The 25031-nt window shown below is 36.0% G+C and overlaps 1 long non-coding RNA gene across 1 annotated transcript; it reads left to right on the top strand.

Moving 5' to 3' along the window:
- Positions 1-12458: 12458 nt before the first annotated feature.
- LOC131336139 (uncharacterized) lies at positions 12459-17620 on the top strand. The gene is made up of 3 exons (XR_009202750.1): positions 12459-12657; positions 17130-17498; positions 17536-17620. It is a non-coding gene; the product is annotated as an uncharacterized LOC131336139 (long non-coding RNA).
- The last annotated feature ends 7411 nt before the right edge of the window (positions 17621-25031 follow it).

Raw genomic sequence — 25031 nt, 5'->3', positions numbered from 1 at the left:
AAGTGATTGCCATATATATGTTTATTTATAGGGTGCTACTAAAAACCCGAAAAAAGATAAAAGGAAAACGATCGGGGAAACTGACGGTGGGAACGGATGGCCACGGGACACACTCTGGATGTTGCACGGATGATCTCAGCCGTTTAATAATTTAAAAAAAAAAAAGACCGAGTGAGCTTATAAAAAATCAGCTCAATTCGATATGTATAGGTGCTCGATCCCATCTTTCATTTTTTCACAAATCCAAAATTTGAATGAAAATATGAAAAATTGGATTGAGCGCCTACACAAATCAAATTGAGCTGATTTTTTCAAAGGACCACTCAATTGTTTTTCAAGAATTATTAAACAGCTCAGATCATTCATACGAGGTCCGCAGTGGGACCCACATGACCTTCGGTCCTGATGGTCGGTGCCCTCGCAGTAGGACTCCTAAAAAACACATTTCCACAATGAGCACTACTACAATAGTAGTATTGCAGTACAGCTAAAAGGAGAAAGAGAAGTAGGAGTATAAATAAAACACTGTGGTCCAACAATATAGTACATCAGCTAATTATGTTAGCTTTCTATAAAAGGCACCTAATGCGAGAGCAGAATTTTTTTTTACAGAGATTTCCGTAAATATATGATTTTACATAACTGAATCGCGCACGTCCAAATCACATTTTATAAAAACTCTTGAACTCTTTTTTGGAAGAGTTTTTTTTAAAAATCTAGACTATTTATTGCCGAAATGAACGGATGAGACACTACGGAGACCGACGAAAAAGAGAACCCATGGGAACTGACCAATTGTGGGGCCTACTTCAGAATCTCACGCAAATGATCCATTCTGTTGATTTTTTTTTTTTAGTATTTTTTCGAGTGGCCGTAAATTTTCAGGTCAATTGGATAAATGCAAGTATGTGATCCAAATGTCGAATGTTTCATTCATAATTGAGTTCCTAAAATCTAAAACTGAAAGTGAACGTAGGATAAGCACTTGTAGATGCCCAATTGACCTAAAATTTTGCAGGGTGTACTCGAAAAAATATTTAAAAAATAATCAACCTTTTGGATCATTTGCGTGGAATCTCAAAGTAGGTCCCACAATTGGTTCGTTCCTTTTTCCATCGGTCTCCGTGGAAGGTCTGTCGAAAAAGTTGGAAAACATAATCTCACCCAATGTGGAAAACATAATCTCAGCGAATGTGCAAAGTTGGAAAACGCAATCTCACCCAATGGGCAAAGAGGAAAACATGCTAATCACTAACTTCTGAAGCTGCAATTTAAAAACAGATTTCAAAAAACAGATTTCAAAGTGGAATACTACTTTATTATTTGATTTTCGTGTCATTTAATTTTTAGTAATACTAAATTCTTGGAAATTTATACTAGTATTACTTTTGAAATTAATGCATTTTTTTTGTTCAAAAAATAGCACGGAATCCCATAATATAGTAATAAAAAAAACTACTGTAAAAGTATGAGGGAAGGAGTAGAAAATAAAAGGGCAAATTTCACTGACCTCTCCTGAGGTTTCTGACACATGCAAAGACCTCCCTTGGGGTTTTTGAAATGTCACTGACATCCTTGCTTTTCCTGACAATATCAAGCCTCCCCTGTTTGTTTTGCAATAGATGGCTTTAACTGCTTTGTTTAAAAGACCAGGCTCCGTTCCAGAACAAAAAAAAAACTTTTATTTTTTAAAAAGGCAATTTCAAGCTCAAAAATTATGGACTTATTGAAATATAAAAATATGCAATATGGATTTTGTTTGAAAGATCTCGATGGATCTTTTATACGATGCAAAAAAAAATTGAAAAATTATTTTTTATTTACTTTATTTTTAAGTTTGAAAATGTGAAATAAGCTGTTTATTTTTTAAAAAGATTTTTGAAACGGGGTTAATTAAGCTTTAGGCATCTGTAAACATAGTTTTTTTTTTTCCAAAGCAATTTCTAAACATAGTTAATTACTAGTAATTACGAATCCACCCAATGAAAAACTAAATAGACATCATAAAAAAAATTTAGATGCATACTATTCTAATGCCCATGAGAACAAAACAATTTAGCTAAAATCTTTCGATGTCAATTGACTTCTTGAAATTAACGGAAATAATTGGTCATTTTCTTAAGAGAACTGAAGTAATTGCTTAACCCATTTGCCACCCCATTTTTCCTATTTTTTTTGGGTTTTCTTTTCATACTTTTGTTCCTCTTTTTGAATTTTTATTAGATTCAATTAATTATCCGTCTTGATGAGAGAAGTCTAAAAAGTAAAATGTCATTACCAAACAGCAAAAAAACTTTAAGCTTTATTAAGACAAAAAAAAATACCAAACAGATGGTATTGTTAATTTTTTTACCGTTTTCTATGAACTTTTTTAGTTTCGGTTCACATTTTTTACCCTTTACTGATTTCTCTTGTCGAGTTAGACCATTAATCCTAAAAATTACGATGAAAACCTCAATAAAAGTTTACAAAAAGTAAAAAATTCCAAACAAATTTTTTTTTAGGAAGAATGGACTGACAGATGAACTTGAAAGAGAAAACCAACGTAGAAAAGAGAATCATAATAACTTCTCCGGGCCACTATTTTTTATTATTACCATCATTTTTTAATAACTAAGGTGTCCGGACCAACTTACGCACACTTTGACTAATCTCGGGAGTCCTATCTCATCGCTCACTTACAAGGAGCTCAATTAAAGTCGGAGCAAAGCTCCATATTGATAGGCTCCAAAGAAATTGATAGCATCTGAGAGGTTCCAAACCTGTGAACTTACGAAGGAGTAAACTTCTAAATCTCAAGTCTTAACCACTAAGCCAACCCGTTGGGCTTTATTATTAGCACTAATGAATTCCTTACGATTATATATCTAGCTAATGAATTCCGTAGCCTATTAACTGGCTAATTATAAAGAAAATCCCATTAATGAATTCCTTACGATTATCACATACATATTATTTTATTAAAATAAATCAAAGATCTTATTTAGTTCTTCAAGTTGGTGCAATAGATTTTTATAAATTATAAGCAAAATATTATATTTTTGCATAAGTTTTCATAGTGGACTAAAATTTTGGATGGAGGGATCATATATATACTCCCTCCGTTCCTAAATAATAATCCACTACGAAAAGACGCACAATTTTTAGACAAAAAAATAAGCCTCTTCCGTGCATCATTTTCTAAATTTTTGACACCAAATTAAAGAGCTAGTCGCAATCTTTAATTCGGTGTCAAGAAATTTAAAAAAATGATGAACAAAAGTGCTTTATTTTTTGGTCCTACAATTATACGTCTTTTTGTAGTGGACTATCAATTGGGAACAAAGGGAATAGTGTGTGTGTGTGTGTGTGTGTGTATAGTAATTTTCAGGTCCACTCGCTCAGATTTTCTTATGGTCTGAATTTTCCCTTTTCCGATCGATTTGCGATGATCCGAGCCACTCAATGTGTTTAAAACGTGATTTTAAGGGTACTCGTGAGAAATCAGCAAAAAAAATGATCGGGAAGGGCTTGATCCGAGCAGTTTTTTACTGAACCGTTCAATAAAAAACTGTTCGGATCAAGCCCTTCCCGATCATTTTTTTTGTTGATTTCTCGCAAGTATCCTTAAAATCACTTTCTGATCACTTTGAGAGGCTCGGATCATCGAAATTCGATCGAGAAAAGCGAGGTCCGGACGGTCCGGACCGTAAGGCGTCCGGACCTGAAAAGAACTCTCTCTCTCTCTCTCTCTCTCTCTCTCTCTCTCTCTCTATATATATATATATATATATATATATATATACACAAAATATATAAGATATTAGGTAGCAATATATATACATGCGTAGCCGATGACATCTATAGACATGCGATTACCAAAAAAAATCTCGATAAACACTAGTGAATTTGTATTTCAATGGGTGGGGAACATATCTTAAGGGTTAGCTACCCATTTCATCGAAAATGTGTTTTTTTTTTTTGGACAACTTAGATGGCTGGATCAGCTTACAAGCATTTCAACTAATTATGGGAACTCATTTCAACATTCACTTGCAGGGAACCAAATTAAAGTCGAAGCAAAGCTGCATATGGACTAGCCCCAAAAAAATTGATAGCACTTGAGAAGTTTTGAACTTGAAACTTTAGGAGGAAGCAAACCTCTAAGTTTCAAGTCTTAACCACTAGAAATCCTTGGGTTTGAAAATGTGAATTTGTAAATACTGAAGCAAAAATTTAATAAAGAGAGTTTGTCAAAATATTCATAGAATTCAACAAAGTTGTGAACGATTTAAATTACCAAGGTTTCGTTTTTTTTTTTTTCCTCTCTCAAAATCATCTATGCAGCTATGGCTGAACATAATGGTCATTGAAGGATTTTGCTATCAAAAGAGTGACTGTTTGGTTATGGTTGCAAAGGTAATTGGCATTGCAAAAATTGTTGACATCATGATTTTCTGGTAAGAATCTAACGGTAAGTTAACAGATGAGGAATCTTGACAATTGTTTCAAAAGTAGGGGAGGTCAATGATATTTCAGAAACCTCAAGGGAGGTCGCCGTCTTCGTTAGAATCCTCAGGGGAGGTCAGTGAAATTTGTTCAAAATAAAAGATGAAATCCGTGACCCCATATATGACAGTATGACACACCTGCCTTATTGCATAGAAGGGTCCACCTGCCTTACGTTTCCTCTCATAATTGAATCCACCATTCATCACGTACACCTGCCTTGTGCTTAGAAGTCTCTACCTGCCTTACGTTTCCTCTGATCATTGATCCTAATTAACCACGTACTCCTAATATTTAAAGAAAATAATTTTCACACTCTCCTTTTCGATATTTATACTCCCTCTGTCATAAAATGGATGACAATTTTTGAAATTCATGTCATTTTTCATTGCTTATATCTTTCAATTTATAATGTTTTTCATGAGTTTGAAAACTTTGTATAATAGAACTAATCGAGAACTATAAGACAAGATTCATATTGCATATTTTTTGAGATCCATGTTAAAAGATATAAAGAATTGAGATTGGCACGGATATCAAAAATTAACATTTAATTTTTAGTATTGAGAGTGTATGAATTTTTGAACAGAGTTTATCAATAAAACACTAAAAAAATGCAGATATCAAAAGAGGGAGGGGGGAAACTACTGCCATTTAAAAACTCAAAACAGAGTTTATTAATAAGGGTATCCACAATGACATAATCAAAAGTAATAAGTTTCTTAAGTTAACAATATTAGTGCAAAATATAGCTCATATTGCTATAATAAAAAACTTAGCAACCTCCTTAGAAATAATCAAATTTTAGATTTTAGATAACCAAAATTAGCAATCTTTTATCAAGAATCAAATTTAGTGAACCCCATATATTCTTAATCAATTACACTCATCATTACATAGAGATGTTCTCTCTCTCTCTTTCTCACAACAATGTTTTCAAAAATAATACCCACTCCGTCCCTTTTCCAATATCCACTACGGTTCTGTATGACATTTTTAATTGTCTATATCTCTTAATGTATGTTACTAAAAAGATGGACTATGAATCTTATTTGATAAATCTCAATTATTTCTATAAGACAATGATTTTAAAAGTATAAAACATAATATACGTCAAGAGATATAAGTCATTAAAAATGAAACGCAGAACTGTAATGGAAATGTAAAAAGGGACAGAGGGAGTATTTTACTAAAAAATTATTTTTTTGAAACAAAATTATTTTTCCCCAAAAAGAAATTTTTTAACTGTTTTTCAAAAATAATTTTTATTCAAAAACTATTTTTTTTGAAAATCTATTTAATAAACTATTCTTTTCATAACCTTTTCTTATAAAAAAAACTACTCCCTCTGTGTCTTTTTAAATGTCCAGTTTCGTAACTCTAACTTATTAAGAAGACATCATCATTATACATTTCACACTAATTTTTACCTTCACTTTCTTTATCTTTTATGAAGACATCATCATTATACTTTTACTCACTAAGAGCATCCGCAATGGGTTTGGTATATTTTTGTATTAAAGTGTGTATTAGGATAATTAAAATTGGATCCCACAAGTATGTATTAGACATTGCCAATGTAGAAATGTGTTAGAACATCCGCAATGAGTTTGATAAATTTGTGTGATAAAATATTTGTTATGATAAAAAAATTAAATGGGTATTGCAAGTGTGTATTAGAAATAGTGGGCATTTATGTTTTATGATTGGAGTTTGAATTTATAAAAAAGAGATGGAATTTACTTATTGTTTCCTAATATTTTTGCCAAACTTGACACAGATGCTAGCACATTATAAGATTTACCATACTCTAGCACATAAATTAATACAAGCATTGTGGCATAAAAAATACCTTTTTGCTAAGTCTTAATATACAAAACTAAAACACAAGTTATTAAACTCATTGTCGATATTCTAACTTTATAAAATAGACATTTATTCAGAAAACAATCAAAAAAGAAATACTGAATTCTATAAAAACGACGGAGGTAGTATTTTTTTTCAAAAACATCCGTTACATGCAAAAAAAAAAAATTGACAAAAAATTCAAAAACTATTTTCTATTTCTAATAAAATTTATTAGTTTCAAAATTATTTTTAGAAAAATTATTTTCTATGTTAACAGTTTTTAGTTTTTTATAGTTTGAAAATGTGATGTGACAAGTTTTGGGGGTTGTTTGATAATCTAAATTCAACACTTAAAAATGAATCAATTAAGCAATTAGTGATTCAGTAGGTTTGATAATCATATTTTATATTGCTTAACAAATTAAGTGCTACTTAAAATATAGGCTAAAAAAATGAAAAAAATTAAGTAGTATTGAACTACTTAATTCTAACTGAATTTTTGTGTACTTGCATTCAACAATCATACTTTCATCACAACCACTCCTACCACCACTTCACCACCATTACCATAAATCCACCACAACCACAACTCCACCACCACCACCACCACCTACTCCACCACTACCACCACCACCACTACAGCTCACCACCACACTGCCACCACCACTATGTACCACACCGCCGCCGCCACCACCACCACCACGTCATTGTTGCACAACCACTACTCCACCGCCACCCCACCATTACACCAGTACCACTGCCACCACTCTAACACCACCACCACGCTCACTCCATCCCCAGCCACCCTCACCACTCCACCATTACCATAAGTATATTGTGGCTATTAGTAAATCGGAACTAAAATTAATTCATTATTTTTTAATTCAGTGCTTAATATATTTTTCAAACAGTTTTCCAGCTTAAAAAATTCAGCTTTCAATATTTAATATTTCAGTTTTCAATTTTCAGTTTTATCAAATAGCCCCTAATCCAATTTTTATCATGTCATTTTGGACATCTACATTACTAATATGAGCAATTTCTTAAATAGATAATCAAAAAATTGATGTGGCAACTTTTGACTATCTATTTTTTTTATTATGCCTGGATACTCTAACCATATATTTCAAAGTTCTTCTTTTAAACAATATTTTATAACAAAACATCTCCTCCTTCTGTCCCCATTTAATAGTTTCTTTTGGAAGTTTGTGTAATTTAGTATCTTTTATGATTTTCAAAATATTTTCTTATAAAACTAATTAAGATCTATCAAACAAGATATATATTGGATATAAAATTTATTACCAATTTAAAGATATACCTAATTTTTTATCTGATTAGAATAGAACGATGGACTATTAAATGGGGACGGGGGCGTATATGAGTATGTAATTGGGGGATGGTGCTATGCAGTGGTGTGCGCAACATCGTGTTGCGCACCTTTGAGCCGTCGGATTGTGCATTTGACGAGATCTCATCTCAGCAATGAATGACTCTCAATCGTTGATTGCTAAGATGAGATCCGACGGCGATCGGAGGTGCGCAAAACGGTGCTATGCTTCTTACCGCACAGCACCAATCCGAAGTCCATGAGTATGTAACCATACTTAAATTGAATTTTTGATGATATACATCTGGCCTTTCTACAGTTCTTATCCATTCACTACAACAAGAAAAGATTTTTCACGATAAAACTAAATGACGAACTCTAAATTTTGTCTCCAAATGGTACCTTCTGGAGAATGATCTTCCAGGTTGGCTCCATTCTTGACCCATGTAAATAATTAGAATCGTTCACTTTTAGATGTAATTGAGAACATCAATCATGCAAAAAATCAAATTAATTGAATTTCGATAAATAAATTTTTAATTTTACCACCAATATCCGTCTACATATTTTGGGGTTCGCAAGTTCCTCAGGGTGTGTTAGTCGTAACTTTTGATTTTTTTTTCTAGAACCAATAGGTATCATTGATATATTTAGCGATGGATTTTGACCTGTGCAATTTCTTAGATGGAGGCCTAATCTTTGGTTAATTTCCAATCCAGGTGTTTGAAGCCTCAATTTTTGGCTTTTTGTATTTTAGTTATTGTCTTATTGATTTTTGGAATTATGGTCAAAATGTGTTTTAAATCTGATATTGTATTTGAGAGATATGAGCAGAATACATTTTGTAACATGATTAGTGTTTGAGAGATATGTGCATAATATAATCTGTAGATTTTTTTGTTTAAAAACATAGGAAAAGTGAAAAATGTGAAGTAAAAAAAAAGAAGCTAATTTCCTCGTACTTCTCACTTCTCTTAACTAAACATCAAAATGAAGAACTCATTATCCTAGAATGAGTTTTGGTTTGAGGTACCTAAACAATTACTTAAGGGAAATGATTTTGCCAATTTCTTTTTTGTTAATGACACTTCTCTGCAAACGCATTTTTGCACAAAAAATACACTTATAGGAGAATGACGTTAACAAAAAAGAAGTGACACAATTAACAGCCTTATTTAAATGCAAAAAGGGATAATGAAAATGCAAATGTTCAGTTAACCGTTAAGTTTTAGTTTTAGTTTTGTTTTCAATCATTACCCTATTTATTTCTCCAATTATTATCCTATTTTTCAATTATTTCTTCCTCATCTCTCTCTATCTCTCTCCAAGCATTATCACTATCTTCAATCATTACTCTATTTCTCTCTCCACTATTTATCAAAACTAAACTAAACTAAACTCCCAACTAAACACAACGAAAAACACTCCCCCATTATTGAAGGAAGAATCTAGAGAACGAACAAAAGGACAACGATCATGAGTCGTGATACGCCATGAGATTCGTGCCGTATTGTTAACGACTACGCTTTATGGTGGGCCACGTGTCCCAGTAATATCCTTGCCTTTTTGCCTTCCAGGGCTGCTATTGGTGCAAAATTGGAATCTGTGCTCCCGCGTATGGATACCCCGTCTCCAATAATTATATAGAAAGTCTGTTGACAAAGACTTTGTAAACACAGATAGTACACAGATATTTTGTAAGACCCACTATTGATCTCAAATAAATAATTTGAATTGTTCATTAAAAGTAGGATATTTTTTCAAGAATTTTCGCAAAAAATTAGTTTAATCTGATATCTTTAGATACTCGATTCAATCATCTAATTTTTCATTATCGTGACATCCGAATGAAAAGTTAGATGATTGAATCTAGTATCTATAGATATTAGATTGAGCTGATTTTTTTTTGTAAAAAATGTTTTGCATTTAATGAACGGGTGGAACCGTAGTGGGCCCCACATAAAATCTATGCACGTTGTCTGTGTATTATTGCTGTGTGGGTAGCACTGCTGATAATTATATAATCACGTACACTCACACAAATTTTTTACACATAGACTCACATCTTTTTGTAGGGTTCACATACACTGAAGTTGTAATGTGTATGGACCCTAATGTGAATGTGTTTATGTAAATATTTCTATAAGTATTTGTGATTGTAGAATAATAGAACCCGTCTCAATCCCACATAGATGATCGAAACAGTTTTATTTATGATTCTTCAAAAAATTAGCTCAATTAGTATAAGGGTGTTTATAAAACATTTTAATTTATCCCAAAATTCAGGCTTGATTTTGACGCAAAATTGAATGTATGTAAAAACCCTTACCACTATCATTTGAGTTGATTTTCTACAATGGCCTTGGGAGTGAGTTCTCCTCAACTTTAAGAAAACAAGTTACTCTTGTCCTAATTTTTATTTTTATTTTTTGCATTTGTTAGTTTTGAGCCAAATTTTTGTGAATTATTGATTTGACTTAACAAGAAGAATCGAAAAAGTAATTTTTTTTTTACTTTTACCCAAACATTTTGAAAAATAACCACTTTTTAGCGAATTAAGTCAACTTATTTCACCTTTTTTGCCAAACATTGGTTATTTCTCAAAATACTTAAATAAAATTAAAAATTTTTACTTTTCTAATTTCTCTCATCAAGACAAATCAATAATCTACAAAAGTTTGGAACAAAATTAACAAATGCGAAAAAAACTCAACTAAGAACAAAATCAACTTATTTTCTTAAAAGTTGAGGAGAACTCACCCTGAATAACATATTTTTAACATAATGAGTGCCGACAATTTTTGTAGGACACGAGATGATTCCAAAACAAATCTATACGCGTGGATACAGATCCCAAATCTATAACCATATGGTTTCTGATAAGAACTTGTCACTTTACCTGCCCCTTGGGAGAAACTCCTACTTAAATCTAAAATGAATTTTGCACTCAATTATTTTTTTATAAATACCACAGTGTAAAGTTTTTCTTCTAGCATTTGTGTTGTGTAATTTTAAGTAGTAAAAGACAAATATGAAAGTGCATTCATAAAAAAATTGAGTGCAAAAATAATTACACCATATAAGGTCATCTCAAATAGTGATGCTGTAATTATGTCATTTAGTACTTAAGAGCAAGTACACCAATGAAAATGTATTTCACCTACTCTAACAGTACACTTTCTTCATTTTACCTATCCAAATCTCTCTCAATCACACACCAGTACTTTCTATTATCATCTATATCCTTATAAAATACTATAAAATATTACACATTTCCAATGATAGAGGAGAGAGAATGGAAAAAGAATATAGAAGAGAGAGAGGAGAGAGAAGAAATAATAGTTGTTTAATACATACCTATGCTACAGAGCTTCGCTAAAAATACTGAAGCTTTCTGACGAAGTTATTTGGCCTTCCTTGTTTACCTATTCTGGTGTAGTTCACTTTTCTCATTTTTGTTCTCTATTTTACCTATAATGTTTCTTTACCTTGATCGGTAAATTTGCTCTAACGTGGTAAATTTCACTTACCTACATGGCAACATTGAGAATTTTGACGAAAAATTCAACCACGAGATTTTTGACATATGATGACTCCCATCTAGTGCTTTACTCCAACTAAAAAGTAAATTCCCTCGCGCATCCGTGATGTTGGGGTCAAAAACTTTAGGAATTTTTGTTACTATTGGAATAACCCCCATTTACCCTTTCTTTCTCTTCTCCACGAGAAATTTTTCAGTGCCGGGTGAGTATCACATCACTCGGCTGATGTGGTGTCCGGGCGGGCATATCTGAGCCGTCTAAAAGTGTATTGGACGGTTTAGATTAAAACACTTTCTTTCCTCTCACCCCCATACTCTCTCTCCTCTTTCTCTCTCCTCTTTCTCTCTTTAAATTCATGCCGTCCAAAATTGAAATGAACCATCCGAATGCACCGAGCGGGCACCACCGCTCGGCACTGAAAAATTTCTCCTTCTCCATAGCCCTTCACTTTCTTCTCTCTCTCTTCCCTTCACTATTCCTATATCTATATTAATACGCGGAGGTAACCGGCATAGCACGTGCCATCCCCCATATTTAAAAAAAAGGAAAAAAACTTTTCTGTACTGTACTAGTTACTAGTATGAAACTTATTGGTGTCCAAACAATTAAATTTTTAAATAATACTAATGAAAAGTAGTATAGCTATTTAGAAAATAAACAAATTGATTCATAAAAGTTACAGTATATATCAATCGTCTTTCCCGACTTTACACTTACCATTTGTTTTCGTATTTTCATGAACAACATGCAATAATACTAATGGTCTTAAGCCTATGGGGTTTGGCTAAGGTGACATGAGAAATTAAATAAGCGTTTGTCCTTTTTGAGATTGTACATTTGAATTTCACAGAGGTTAAACATTTCAAACTTTGGTAGCTTTAAAGGGTTTGTCCGGTCGTTAATTTTAGGGCTCCAGAATTACTTGAGGTGAGCGAGAGCTGGCCCAAACATCCGATTATAAGAAAATAACACTAATTAATGCTCTGCCACTGTCAACATCTTTTCACAAGCAATATAACGGTACGTATGCAAGTATGTCGGAACCCGATACTTCCATATCATTCGGAGGAATGCTACGTACACTACATGATCCACAACACCATCCACTACATGCCCCAAAACGATGTCGTTTTGGGGTGTCCCTAAAAAAAAAAAGAGCAAAAAATCCAAAATCTCAAAATCAGACGCCCGTCCCAAACCAGTAGACCTAGAGAGAGAGAGAGAGAGAGAGAAGAAGAAGAAGAAGAAGAAGAAGAAGAGGGGGAAGACACCACAACCAACCCAACCCACCGATGACCACCACCGCCGATGACACCAACGAAGAAGATGCCTCGCCTCCAGATCGTTGTCCACCGCCGTACGCCAACGAGCTTCGAATCACAATCACTAGTATTGATTTCGAACGCACACGAAGGTCTCGACCACCACGGCCGCCATACGCCAATGAAGGTATCTCTCTTGATCTCGAACGCTGGTATCGATTGAACTAGGGTTCCAATTTCAATTCGTATATATTAGGGATTTTTGCACAAAAAATTAGGGTTCCGAATTCACTAAAAGACTGAGGTTAAATGGGCACACTTCAAGAATCCTACCCACAACTTCAGGTATTCCTAAATCTGTAGTAGCATATTCAATCAGTTGTTTAATAAGCCTGGCCTTTGGAGAGCAACACACAGTTAATAACAATGGTTTATGTACAGTTACATGCTTGCTTACAAGACGCGAGAGGATTTCCATGATAAATTCCATGATTTCCATCTATAACATAGCCCCAATAGAGCTCTTTAAATATATGATACACAGTTTTGGTTGTTCAGTTTTGGTGCATTTTATTCTCTATTCATATTTCTATAATTTATGTTTTCTCATCTGAATGTTTGCAAGTCTTTGATCTCACCTCATTGTGAGCATATTTCTGAATTTTTATGTCTTTTGTTATCAAGTTGTGTTCTGTTTCTGCAAGGGAAAGGTCATGGGTTCAAGTTTCTTTGAATCTATTTCCGTTTAAGCTTTTATGTTCTTGGTGCACATTATCCATACTTCAAAATTTGCTTCTAGAAACTATAGCATGATCTTGTGCTAGAGTATGTTAATTTTCGTCAGTTTATGTAATGCCCCTAATTTTGAGTACGTTAAGTCTGCAACTTTCACTGAAAACTAAATAAAATCTGGCTCATTATTACATTACAACCTTTATAAGAGTACTTTCATTACAAAAGGGAGGATAACTAGGGTTCCTAATTACAGCTCCGCCTGTTCCTCCATCCTAGCCAACTTTTCAACTCCAAAGGCCTCTAAGATGCACAGCTCACATTGATCATCTACAAAGTCTGACACATTATACCAGCGTTGCCACCAGTATAATATGTCACGGTCACCAAAGGTAACACCATGAGCTGTAGGAGCTCAATAGAATAATCGATACCCACTAACCCTTTAATTACAAACAATAGATTATAAAATTAACGATTTCCACAAAGTACTTGCATATCTAACAAAACAGTTCACAAATAACACATCCACATTCATTATTCAACCTAACATTGGTGTCCATGATTTTTTGATTTCTCCTATGCGACTTGTTGTGGACCGTGTCTCCATTTATCACTTACCAAATCAACATTTCTAAAATCATTTTAACACACCCAACCTCGGTTCCGCCGTTCCGGTCTCCCGAGTATCCTTACAATGGTTCCGCCGCACCGGGTTAACATTGGCACACAAAAACATTGAATTTGGCATTGGCTTCTTTCCGCGGATAACCAATCCACAATTCAAAACCCTCGGTTCTACCGCTCTAGATTTCCGAGTATCCCACAATAGTTCCGCTGGTCCGGGTTACCATGTGAGTTTTCAAAAATCATTAAACCAACTGCGTTGGCTCCTTTCCGCGGATAACCAAACCACAATTTATCCCTCGGTTCCGCCGCTCCGGATTTCCATTGGGTTTTCAAAAATAGTTTACACACGCACTCCTCACAATGGGCTACTAAGTCCGGCCACATTGCAGTTTCCAAATATTTCTCTTTTGTAAATCATATCATTCCATTAACCACACCATAGGTGTCATGTTTCTACTTTCTCGATTTCTGTGTCTCGTTTTCATGCAACAACTCGGCGGTAGGACTTTTCACATGCGTAATCATAAATCATTCATTGTAATTTTGAACTAAACTAGCAAGATCATCCAACTCTATATTACTAATTATGCTCAAATTACCACTTAAAGCATAACGCTACATGTACGGACGCCTTTGGAGTGAAAATCAATTATGCTTTATCACACAACAAGTAATACAAACAATTCATGTATACATGCTCATAACCATCCTAAAGATCAAAATACGAATACTTCTAATCAAACGTTAAATTCCTATTTTTCAAAATCCGTTATTTCTTCCTTTGTGGGAAGTTCAAAACAACATATGTTTATTGAAGTAAAGTTCGATTATTCAACATGCTCATATATCCTTTAGCAAAATAAGTATAATAGCTATCTTTATTCATGCTTTTCAAATTATACAAACAATATACAAACTCTGATTATACTTAGAGTATAGAGTAGAAATATTCTACCGTTCTTCTTGGCGATAAGGCGGCTATAGAAAGTAAGTCGGCGGTCGAACGGAATAACTTTCTATGGTAAGCTTCCGGTAGCTTCGAAAGAGAAAGGTTTCTCTCGAAACTAAATCTTGACTAATACTACTAAAACTTTTGAATTGAAAGGGCGGTCGGGTGGCGGCCTAGGATAAGTTTCTTAGAGATCTTAGGAAGAACTCAAGAACAAGAAGAACAAAATAAGAACACAAGGATTTTCTAGAGATAGAAGTTGATAGGTGAATGTGTGAGTTAAATGGTGAGTGGGGGGGTGCTATTTGTAGCAAAATTTGGCTCCTTCTCTCCCCCCCATGGCCGATTCTCTCTCTCTCTCTCTCTCTCTCTCTCTCTCTCTCTCTCTCCCATGGATTTTGTTCCATTGTTTGGTCAAATCAAGCATGCCATACCTTCCTCACTTGTCATTTCCATTCTAGGCCATAACTTAGGTAATCATGAAGGGTTTTATGACTTGTCTAGTCCTAGGAAAAGCTTGCTTGTAAGAAAGAACAAAATCATTGGCTAGGTTTGTGCTTAGGAAGACTAGAAATGGTTTGTAAAGTTGTACTTAGGCTTGAGTTTGAGATTGGCTAAAAGAGGTGACTTGATTGAGTGACCAAACACAAGCACACACCACACTCCTCTCCCCCTCTTTTTCGGCCTCTCTCTCTCTCTCTCTCCCTCCTCTATCTCTTGGCCTCTCTCTCCTTCTCTCTCTCTCTCTCTCATACCATGTGACTATATATATGTATGAGTAAGACTAAATAGTTTTAGGTCTAGGTAGTCTTAAGTCTAGGAAAAAAGAATTGATTATGGAGGGTTTTTCAAGTGACAACTCAATGAAAAGAAAAAATGGTTAAGACTAGGTTACTTCTTTTGGAAGCAAAATAATGGCTTCCTATGGTCCAAAATTCTTATATGACCTGTCTTGTCAAATCTAGGCTTTCATTGGCAAGACTAACTTCTATTACCCAAGGAATAAAAATTTCTCTAACAATTATTAACCAATGGGTAGAGAAATAAAAAAGATAGGTATAGGCTTGAATGACTAGTCATGGGGTATAATGATTATCCCTAATGGCTTAATGGTTCAATTAGGGTTGGGAGGGGTTCATAAGGCTCAAAGATGATCAAAAAGGTCCATCTAGGGTTAGGAAATCATAACTAGGTGAATTGGTAGTTCGGTTCCTCCAATTAATCGGTTGAAAACGAATTCTACTTGCCATGTACGATCTCTAGCCAAGAAATGTAATTTTAAGACTTAATTTAACTTGCTAAGAAAATATATAAGTGCTTCTACAAGCATACTTGTCTTTAGAAAATGATTAAATTGTCCGGAATGAAAAGATATAATTTTATAAATCTCAAATCTAATTATGCTGGATTATTAGAAATAAAAACAGAATTTTAAAAGAAATTCAAGTAATTAAAATAATATTTAAATATTTAAAAAAAAATTTATTTACCGAAAATTAAGGTCGTTGCAGTTTATATAGACACTGGGCTGCCATTTGTTTGTTTTACTATGTCAGGGACACCTAATGAAGGTAGCTACAGGCAATAACAATGCACCAACCTTACCATATGGTAAAATCAACCACTAGGAGAATCTAGAGCTAACTGGAGTTTTATTCCATCCTTTGATAAAGTCACGCATCTATTTGAGTGAAATCGTTTGGGTGAAGCTTGTGAACTGAACACCTATTAAAATTCAGCTTGTCGAGACAGATAATTGAATGAAGCTTGGAATGAATTAATTAATAAATTTAGACAATACAACAGAACAAAATATAGCAACTTCATTCGGGCCATAACATCTCGTTTCACAAAACTGTATGTTAATTTTCGTCAGTCTGGATCTGTGTTCTTTTATTTGTTTTTGTTTGTTTTGGATTGGAATGGTAATTATTGATTGACTGAGTGAGCATTCATGAGCTTCTATATATGATCTATCATCACTATGTCCGGTATTTGGTCTGAACTACTATTTATTTTGCTGCCATAACATCTCCACTACCATAGTTAAAATGGGAAAATAGTGACAATAGGGGCAGACAAAGGAAAAGCTGACTGAGCTGAATAGTATTCCCTATTTGCTTGCTCTTTTAAGCATTTTCTTAAAAAGATAATTACACATGATTATCATATCTGATTGTTTTCTTATCTGATTGTTTGCAAGTCCTTGTTCTATGTGTCCTGAGCATGCTAATGTGAGGGTTTACCTTTTTTTTAGGTAGGATGATACATTGTTGGCAATCAATTGGCTAGATGTTGAACGGTTTGCATATTCTTGATGTGTTGATCACTTGTTGATCTACTTTCAGATTTTTTAGAAGAATCCTACCAAGATTAAGAACAAGGAGTATCGCAACACCACTTTGAATGGTGTTATGCAAGAGGGGATCTCCTTTTTGCAGAACTACTACTGTCCCATATCATTAAAACTCCTACTGTCCTAGCAAGAGGGAGACCACAAAGCAATTCCACAACTCCAAAATCAAGTTCCGCTTGGTGTATGGAGTGTCCAACCAAGAAGAGATGTTAGCGACACTTTAGGACTTTTGTTTTTATTTTGCTTGTAATATAGCTTAGGGTAGACGATGATGATGTTTGGCTCATGGCCTTTGCTTCAATTTGACAATGTTTCAAGGCTTGTTTAAAAAGATACAAGTTTGTACTCCATTTTTGTTGCTGTATTGGTTTCAGAGTGGTATATTTTGAGATAATGAGTGGTACATTATGAAATTCAAATATCACTATGGTGTCAACTTCTTGGAACTTCTCTACATAGGTTTTCTTGATGATTTATTGTCCTATCGGCTTGATTTAAAACGTTCGTTTCAATTGCAATTTAACCGCTGTTTTGCTCTTTTTTCTGTTGCTATTGCTGAGTGAGACGCTGTGACATCGGGTTAGACCAAAAACAAGGAAACTCTGTCGAATTTTCCAAAAAATACCTTGAGACACATCTTTCAAGATATGATATGGACACGACACGATACATTTGACTGCCATAAATTGCATTCATCAAATATAATCCAATACCTTGCAACATTCACAGGTTCAACAAAGTAGTTGTAATGGTAATACTAATACAGATTCATCAATGTCAAGACCAATAAAAATAACAATACATATTTATCATTTCCAAAAAACAAGCAAGTGAACTACTTTCCATCATGATCCATTGCATTCATCATATATGTGAAACTTTGTTGTCCTCCACATCCATGCCCTTGAGTTTGGAGTATACTTGGTGGTGGTCCCCCCCCCAATATTGTCCCGAACCCATGGCCAACTGCGATCTATATAACAAACAAAATGGAAAAGGAAAATCCTAAGTGTCGCAAGCATCTCTTCTTGGTTGGATGTTCCATACACCAAGGGGAACTTGATTTTGGATGCGATCTCCCTCTTTCTGGGACAATAGCAGTTTTGTGCTTTCCCTCTTGCATAGCATCATTCAGAGTTGTGTTGTGGTACTCTTTGTTCTTGATCTTGGTAGGATTCTTCTCAAAAATCTGAAAGTAGATCGAGTTAAATACAAAGGATTAGCCAACAATTTCAATTCCTGCATATTACAATTTTTGAAAGGTTACACATTATTTTGAAAGGTTACTGTGCCTACATGAAAAATTAAACTACATGCAAAAAAAAAATATTGTGTCCATTTGGTACTGGTAAGTGGTTTTTATACGCAAAATATGGTGTCCGTTTGCAATAGCTGATATCTAGAAGTGTTATATCATGCTGTATTTTCAGGCAATAGCCAACATGTGTTCTTTCACAAAAGTAATATTTACCCTACTAGACTGAAGCCTTGATTTTCCACTCGATGATTTGTTGCAAAAGTTCATTAGCTAAGTTCTTAACTTAGTCAATTGTGCATCTTCCATTATTGTTTCCGTGTACGAATACTTGTGCATTTGGATAAGCAGAAGCTTGTCAAATAGACCTTCATCATTTCAATAAGTAGAAGCATGTCAAATAGACCTTTGTTTCGCTGGAAATAGGAAAAGCATACCTGCTCCATTCCATTTTTGTTCACTGGGACTAGGTGATTTATTGCCCAAGTTCATTAACTAAGTTCTTAGACTTGGATCGATAATTATGCATCTTCCATTATAGTTTGCGTTTCTTGATTGCTAACAATGTATCATCCTACCTAGAAAGCATAAACCCTTACACATGCTCAAAACACACAGAGATCACTCAACTGTAGTTGAAGTGTTGAACTAACAAGAAGGCCAAATTTGGCAACTATTTCTTAGCAGCTGACGTACATATTAGCCAACAAAACACAACTTGAGAACAAAAGACATAAAAATTCAGAAAAATGCTCACAATGAGGTGAGATCAAAGACTTGCAAACAATCAGATAAGATGCATAAATGATTGCAACATCAACAAAGAATGAAATTCACCAAAATTGAACAACCAAAACCGATTGAAATTGGAAGCCTAATTTTTTTTGCAAAAATCCCCAATGTCTACGAATTGAAATTGGAACCCTAGTTCGATTGATACTAGCGTTTGAGAGAGGGAGAGAGAGAGACCTTCGTCGGCGTACGGCGGCGGCGGTGGTCGAGACCTTCGTCAATGTTCAAGATCAATACCAGTGATTGTGGTTCGAAGCTTGTTTGCGTACAACGGTGGTGGTAGTCTACGATCGTGGAGGCGTCTTCTTCGTCGCTGTCATCGGCAGTGGTGGTGGTTGGCGGTGGGTTGGGTTGGGTGTTATGGTCCTCTTCTCTCTCTCCGTTCTGAGTCTTCTAACTGAAGCATAGGGGAGGGGAAACGGGATGCGTGTTCTGATTTTCAGATTTTCGTTTTTTATTTTTTGGGACCCCACAAAACGACGTCATTTTAGGGGGTGTAGTGGATAGTGTACGTAGCATTCCTATATCATTCGAGTGATGGGAGGCGGCATAATTTTCTCCATTGCCTTTACGATTCTATATCATTGCCCTCATTAATGTCCCCCAAATTGTTGTTGTTATATATATGCGTATATAACACCCAAACAATATAAAGTGTGGGGTGATGTTCACTTTACTGAACTAAACCTCTCACACAATAGTTTGGGTTACTCTACTTTGGTGTTGGATGCCAACCCTCTTTTTTCTCTACCTGTCACTGCACATGAAGAATACGGTTAGTGCTTTCCGACCGAAGGTGGTTGGAGGGCACTCCGATGACTGAGTTAGTTCCAATGGGAGGAAGAAAACTGAACTTAGTAGGAGAAAAGAGCATACCTGTTAGGGTTTATCATTGTTGTATATATAGGAGAGTGTCTGCCTTGAGGGCCAAGTTTGGAGAGAGCTTGCTTCCCCTATACCGGATGACATCATCGACCACCAATCCCCGCCTGAACACAGAGCTAGGTTGGAGTTCAGCCTTGAGCTTGTCGGATGGGGCTCGGTGGGGTTTATGTGTAAGTGCAGGGTTGGCTTTGCGCGCCTGTACCGATGATTGCCGAAAGTCTTACCTTGGCTTAGACGGGGATTGCACCACGTGGCTTCGAGTCAAAAGGACACATTGTCGAACTTGTACTCATTCTGCAGCGAGCTTGTTGTATTCTATTTGTCCATGCCACGCGACCAACTCGTATTGGTGCCATGTGGCCTAACCGATCCACTCCTAGTGCACCTGAGATTTACTATGGTTCCTGGCGCGATCCAAGCCAGGGCTTCAACCCGGTTGTCCCCTAGACGGGTCCGGGATCTCTATGCTTATTTATGAGGAGCCCATCATGAATGGGCTCGAAGGGCAATGGGCCCAAATGGCCCAACGGGTGAAGATGTTAATCCGGCCTACTACATAAAGTTACCTATGTTTTAGTAATATGTTGCATAGTACCAAAAATGTAGTACCTAGATGTGTTCATCAAAGCATTAGTGTAAACCTAAATTCATTGACACACTCTAACACCCAAAAATTCATTACAAACCCCCTTATGCAGATGAGATGACTGAAACTGCCAAACGAATTACCTATGCCAAGATTTGTGTCGAAGTAGATGTTACTGTTTCTTTACCTCACTCAGTGGACCTTCTTACTGCATATGGGAAGACGGTTGCTATTGCTATTAAATACCCTTGGCGACCAATTAAATGTGGTTCATGTAAGGTCTTTGGGCATTCTGACTGTCGTCAAAAGGTGGTGCAGGCCCCTGAGGGAGTAACTGAACCTCCACAAGTTGCCCCAAAGGGTCAGGTTTGGGTTGTGAAATCAGGTGGGGGGGATTCAATTCCAAATCCATTGGTGTTTTCTGAGCCTGTTGTGATTGTACCAGCCTCCTCTGTTGGGGAACTCTCATGTTCTAATCAATTTGATGCCTTACAATTGATGGATAAAGAGGATACTTCTGGGATGGTCATGGTTTCAGAGGATGATGAGGTGCCTTTGGTTTCTGGTAAGGTTATGCATAAGGAATCTTTGGGTGCTGCTTCTATTAGAACTGACCCCAGTTCTAGTAAGGTCATGGAGGAGCCTCATTATAGAACTCTACCGGATGTTCTTGGGGAGGGTATGAAAGATCCAGAAGCATTGTTCCAGGCTTTAACTTCAATGGAAATAGTGGACACTAATAAGCCTAAGGAAGGGAAGAACCCTGGGGCAGCTAAGAGGGGACAGAAGCCCAAGAATCGATGATTAAACTCTCTTCATGGAATACTAGGGGTCTAAACAACCCCATTAAACAAGGAGAGGTTAGAAAGTTTATCCACTCTCATAGATTGTCATTGATGGGTATTGTTGAGCCCAAAATCAGACTGGAAAATATGGTAGCTTCAATGAAGAAAAGTCTGCCTGTTGGATAGGATTATGTCCATAATATTGGGTTAGGGTCTGTTGCACAGATAATAGTGGCTTGGGATACTCAGGGCCTTGAGGTTAATGTACTAGCCTCCTCTGATCAGATGATGTTGCTTTTGGTAATGGAGGATAGTAGAACTTTTACTTTTTCTGTTGTTTATGGTTTTAATAGAGCTGATTCTAGAAGACAACTTTGGGATGAGCTTTGGATTGGATTTGGTACTGTTGGTGATTTGCCTTGGATTGTCATTGGCGATTTCAATGTCGTTAGATGCCAGAATGAAAAATCTAACTCTACTCATTTTGATGCTAATGCTACTGGGGAGTTTAATAAATGTATAGAGGACATTGAAGTGGAGGAACTTAATTCAAAAGGTCTATGGTTTACTTGGTCAAACAAGCAAGTTGGTATAGGTCATTGTAGTTGTAGACTGGATAGAGCACTTGTTAATTCTCATTGGCAGAATGAGTTTACAGAATCTGAAGTGGCAGTCCTTGCTCCTGTTGTGTCTGATCACTGCCCTCTTCTAGTGACAGTGCTTCCTTACAAGGGAGGCAGGAAACCCTTTAAGTTCTTCAATTTTTGGATGAATCACAAGAATTTCTCTCCTTTGCTTATTCAGTCATGGGGGTGTCCAGTGGAAAAAGATGGTTCTACTATGTTTCTCCTTTATGAGAAGCTCAGAAGATTGAAACCTTGTCTGAAGAAGTTTAATCAAGAATTTTATGGTGATATTCAGAATAGGGTGTTCATAGCTAAGGAGGAGTTGAGCAGAAGCCAGACTTCTTGTGCGCAATTACCTGGGGATCCTATTTTGATGGAATATGAAAAGATGCGTTTACTAGAGTACAATGAATTATGTGTTGCTGAAAAGGCTTGGTCTCTTAAAAAATCAAGGATTAAATGGCTTCAGTTGGGGGATAATAATACTAGCTTTTTCCATAAAAAAATTGCAAGCCATAGGATGAGGAATAAGATTCTGTCCATATGTGATGAGAGTGGTAAGCGTCTGGATGATGTTAAGGAAGTGAAGGGGGAGATTATTAGGTTCTATAAACAACTGTTGGGCTCAAAATTTTCTCAGAAGCGACCTCTAGAGGAAAGGCTTCACGTTGTCAATATTGTTCCTGTTGCATTTAAAGAAAGCCTTACCTCTCCTATTACTCCAGATGAGATCAAAAGGGCTCTTTTTTCTATTGATGGAGACAAATCTCCAGGCCCAGATGGGTTTAATGCTAGTTTTTTTTCAAAAGAATTGGCTTGTGGTTGGCAAGGAGGTAACAGAAGCTATTCTTTCTTTCTTTCATTCTGGAGTTTTACTTCGCGATGTAAATGCTATTGCTCTTACATTAATCCCTAAAACCACTTGTCCTCAATCCATGAAAGAGTTTCGGCCAATTGCATGCTGTAATGTAATTTACAAAACTATTACCAAGGTGTTGGCTCAAAGATTGCAACCAGTCCTACCCTATGTCATAAATAAAGCTCAGGCTACCTTTGTTAAGGGTAGATCAATATCTGATAACATTCTTTTGATGCAAGAACTTGTGAGGAATTACCAGAGGGATTCGGGGGTAGCTAGGTGTGCCATAAAGATCGATCTCATGAAGGCGTATGACTCGGTAGATTGGGATTTTTTGTTTGAAGTCATGGCTGCAATGGATTTTCCTTCATTGTTTATCTCGTGGGTCAGAACATGTGTTACTTCTGCTATGTTTTCTGTTGTGATTAATGGAGAACTTAAAGGTTTCTTTAAAGGAGAGAAAGGGCTCAGGCAAGGAGATCCTATCTCTCCCTATCTCTTTCTTTTGGTTATGGAGGGCTTGTATACTATTCTGCAGAGGAAGATCTGCCAGGGCTCCTTTACCTTCCACCCTAAATGTAGCCTTCAATCTATTTCTTTCCTTGCTTTTGCCGATGATCTGTTTCTCTTGGCTGGGGCCGACCCATCATCCATTGGGATCATTAAGGATGCTTTGGATGCTTTCCATCTTTGTTCTGGTTTGAAGCCTAATCTACAAAAGAGCCAGATTTTTTTTGCTGGGGTTGATGCTATGATAAAAGAGAAAATTCTACATATTCTTCCAATCCCAGAAGGTGTATTACCAGTTAAGTATCTAGGTGTGCCTCTCATCTAAACTAGATTACGGTATGAGGACTGTATTCAATTAAAAGAGAGGACTCAACAACGTATTGAGAGCTGGACAAATAGGTCTCTTACTTATGCCGGCAGAGCCTTGCTCATTCAATCAGTCCTATTCAGCATGCAGACATATTGGTGCTCTATTTTCATTTTGCCACAAAAGATTATCAAAGAAGTGGAAGCTATGCTTCGATCCTTTCTATGGTCAGGGCTAAATCTAACCAAAGCAGGTGCTAAAGTCAGCTGGATTGAGGTTTGCACTCCAAAAAATGAAGGTGGTCTAGGACTGAAGTCCTTAAAGATATGGAACAAAGTAGCTATGTTGCGCCATCTGTGGGCTTTGTGTAAAAAAGAGGATAACTTGTGGGTTAAATGGATTCACAGCTACTTCATTAAAAGTCAAAATCTTTGGGTTATGAAATTACCCCAGGATTGTTCTTGGACAATGAGGAAACTGATGAAGATGAGGGAGCAATGTCAAAGCTGGGTAAAGTACTTAGTTGGCAATGGACAGGGGACATTCCTATGGTTTGATAATTGGCATCCAAGTGGCCCTTTATATAAGCTTTTTAGTGATCATGCCTTTGCTAATCTAGGAAGTTCAGCTTCTGCAAAAGTGTGTACTATTATTCGGAATGGTGAATGGAATTGGCCAAGACCAAGATCCTCTTTGGTTCAGCAAATTCATGGCTTAATCCCTAGTTCAATTCAACCTTGTACTGATAAAGAAGATGAAGTCATATGGGTTATTTCACCTACTGGCCAGTACAGTTCCAAGCATACCTGGAAGGCTCTCAGGAATAGAGGAGAGAAAGTCCAGTGGGCTTCTATTGTGTGGTTCTCCAGAAGTGTGTCCAAGTGGTCGTTCATTTTGTGGCTTGCTTGCTTCAAGAGATTAGCTACAAAGGAGAGACTTTGTAAATGGGGGATGACCATTAATCCTGGTTGTGTGTTGTGTTCTCAGAGGGATGAAACGCTGCAACATCTATTCTTTGCTTGTAGTTTCTCTAAACATATTTGGCAGGAAGTTCTCAATAGATTTCTGATTCAAAGGACTCCGGAGGAATGGGATAGTGAACTGATATGGGCCATTGATCATTGTAGAGGTAAGAGCTTTAGATCCTTCTTGTACAAATTAGTTTTGGTGGCTGGGATTTATCACCTCTGGTTGGAAAGGAATGCTCGAATTTTTGGTGGAAAAGCTAGAGGAGCTAATGTTGTGATGGCTTGCATCGAAGATAATGTAAGACTTAGAGTCTGCACTTG

This window comes from Rhododendron vialii, chromosome 8a (genome assembly GCF_030253575.1).
Source record: "Rhododendron vialii isolate Sample 1 chromosome 8a, ASM3025357v1".
Lineage (NCBI taxonomy): Eukaryota > Viridiplantae > Streptophyta > Magnoliopsida > Ericales > Ericaceae > Rhododendron > Rhododendron vialii.
The sequence above is the reverse complement of the archived record's forward strand: the minus strand, read 5'-3'. Positions and strand labels throughout refer to the sequence as shown.